The 2741-nt window shown below is 50.3% G+C and overlaps 1 protein-coding gene across 4 annotated transcripts in view; it reads left to right on the forward strand.

Annotated features, from left to right (window-relative positions):
* The first annotated feature begins 6 nt into the window (after positions 1 to 6).
* The window catches only part of CUNH5orf24 (chromosome unknown C5orf24 homolog), a 17584-nt gene continuing 14849 nt past the window's right edge, over positions 7 to 2741 (forward strand). For all 4 annotated transcript variants that reach the window (XM_019535099.1, XM_019535100.1, XM_019535102.1 and 1 more), the window contains exon 1: positions 7 to 31. The gene's annotated coding sequence lies outside the window, so the exon portion shown is untranslated. The remainder of the gene's footprint in view (positions 32 to 2741) is intronic.

The raw sequence follows: 2741 nt of genomic DNA on the forward strand, positions 1-2741 counted from the left end.
CGGCGACGCCGTGTCCCGGGCAGCCGCGCAGGTGGGTCCCGGCCGGGCAAGGCGCAGCCGAGCCGGGGTCCCTGCCCGCGTCACCTCAGCCCCTGCTCTGCCTCCCTTCCCTTGGGCGGCCTGGCCCGGCCCTGCCCTGCGCTGGGCTCCCGGCCCGGCTCAGCAGCGGTGGCTGCCCACTTATGTGTGCACATGTTTAAGGCGGGGGCAGCGGGAAGCCGGGGACGCTCCCCGCCGAGGGGCGCTACGGCCGGGCTGGGACGTCGCTGGGGATGGTCGGAGGGAAGCAGCGCTTCTCAGCCCCGGGGGTCGCGACACCACAGTGGGTTGTGGGGCTGTGCAAACAAACTTTAAACGTGGGTTTCTCCTTTAAAAGGTGGGGAATGGGGCTTTTCCCTTGCAGGCCCCTGCCCCGCACGTGCGGGCGGGGAGTAAGGGGGGTGCCAGCCAGTCTTCTACTTAAACTATTGACTGGGTCCGGGCTGGCTGTTGATGCATACAAACGGGCCCTGGTACAAAAAAGGTTGAGAACCACTGGACTGGACCTCCCAAAGTCCCTCATTGTGCATGATTATTTTGCTTTGAATTGTTCTTCGGAAAGGAAAGGAGAAGGGCTGGGCGTTCATGAGGTGTTTAGAAAAAATAAGTGCCTGTTACTGTTGCTCTGCAGGTCACGAAGGTCGGATGTTTTGGTGTTGCCGGTCTGATTTTTTTTTTATGCGTTTCAGCTCTGGGATGTGGTTTTAACACGGATGGTTTTTGCGTAAGGATCTGAAGCGGTAATTGGATGTGTCTAACGAGGGGGCTCAGAGCTGCTAGATGTCTGACATGCGCTGTTGTAGGTGAACTGCAGTATCGTACAATCGAAGGGCTGGTGGGCAGGAAGTTGTTGGGCTCACTGCTTGTCCAGCGTCATCTTGAACTCCTCCAAGGATGGCGACTGCACTACTTCTGCTGGGAGCGTGTTCCCAATTCTGGTGACCCTTACAGAAAAGAAGTTTTTTCTTGTGTCCAGCCTGAATTTACCCTCTTTTAGCTTGTTTGGTTCAGTGATGAGTCTCTATTTGCTTGTGCAGTAGCTGCGTTGGGTTCAGGGATCCTAGTCTGCAAATTCAATGACAACAATTTCATGAAAGTGTGTTTGAAGAGCATAGTGCTCAACTTGGGGTAAGGGCCGAGAATGGGAGGGATGAGTAAGTCTCTGGAAAGGGGTGGCTGGGAAATCTTATCCCCTGAGATGAATGGGATGGCTCATACCTCTCCAGCTATTGTTTTTCCAGCAGAAGGCATCCATCCTCAGGGTAGGCGCTCACTTCAAAAAGCACTTTGACACCCAACTTGCTGGGGTCATCTGACCCTAGCAGCCTTTCCTACCCAGATGTAGGGGGGCTGGACCCAGTGATCTTGTAAGGTCCCTTCCAGCCCCTAACGACTGTGAAACTTAGCTGTGAATTGTGGTGAAGTGTCTTTTTTGCACCTTGCTAAACCTTGACTCTTCTGTGGGAAGTCCCTCTCTGAAAGTTGCCTTTGCATGGGAAGTGCTCTAAAATCTCACAAACATGTCACATACTGGTTGAAGAGGGCAAGGAGCAACTTTGTGTGCTGGTAGTGTATTAAGGTGGGGAGTGCATGAGAAGTGGTGGCAGAGTAGGGCTGCCTGTTTTGGGACCAGTGGAAGGAGTGACACACCAGTCTTCTTCCCTCACGTGCTTAAACCCGTTATAACCTATCACGTAGGAACACTGTCAAGATTTGGGGACATAAACCCCAAATCTGTGATTTCTTTCACTGGCCACGTTTGCAGCTACACAGTATTAGTTTCTCAAAGCACTACAAGAAAGTGCATAGTAGCCAGGGAAGAGTGGGTAGGAATTGCACAGCAACCTTTATGAAATCATGGTAGTGTCATCATGCAGGTTTCAGCTGAGACAACTGCCAGTAACTGATCGCTAACTCTTGCAAGTACACTTCTGTTTCTTTTGGGGAAAAAAGGGTGGGGGGGGAGGCATGGCATTTTGTACTACAGTATAGAGGCAAGCTTGACTGGTTTTATCTTGTGCCATTGCAATCTGGTTAGGTCCCCAAAACAAACTCCCAGAAACTGGGAAATTAAGAATGGATGTACTTATATTTAGATGAGTTGCAAAGGGACAGCACCTGTTAGATTCTAACTTTTTTTATCTATGAACAAGCTAGGAATGATGTATATGTAATGAAACTGCTTCAGCTTTAACAGTGCTTCATCCAGGGTTAAAGTTAGAGTAGTTTTGCTATTCCCAGCATATCCACAAGTAACAATTAGAGGTACTGGTTGCTGCACTTTTGAAATGGCTCCAAATGTACGTGTCCATATCCCTCAATTCTGCCCTCTGTGTGATGCTTCAAGATGTCTGTAACATGTGAATTCTCCCTGTACTGTACTGCGCAGGTTCTCCCTACACCTGTCCTGCAGTCAAGCACTTAGTTGGTCCCACAGAAAGAGCACATCTTCTGAATTTTACAACATCTTCAGCCTCTTGCACACTGCCATTGATTATCCATTATTAAATTCACAGTCCGTGCTTAGGTTCCACTTGACTGCTGGGGACTGCATGCTTAGGGGCAACCAGCACGGGTTCATCAGTGGCAGGTCCTGTCAGACCAACCTGGTGGCCTTTTACGATCAGATACCAAATCATTATATGCAGGGGTAGCAGTGGATATAGTCTTCCTGGACTTCCGGAAGTCTTTTGACACTGTCT

Source organism: Crocodylus porosus, unplaced genomic scaffold (genome assembly GCF_001723895.1).
Source record: "Crocodylus porosus isolate Cpor-Errol unplaced genomic scaffold, CroPor_comp1, whole genome shotgun sequence".
In the NCBI taxonomy this organism is placed as follows: Eukaryota; Metazoa; Chordata; order Crocodylia; family Crocodylidae; genus Crocodylus; species Crocodylus porosus.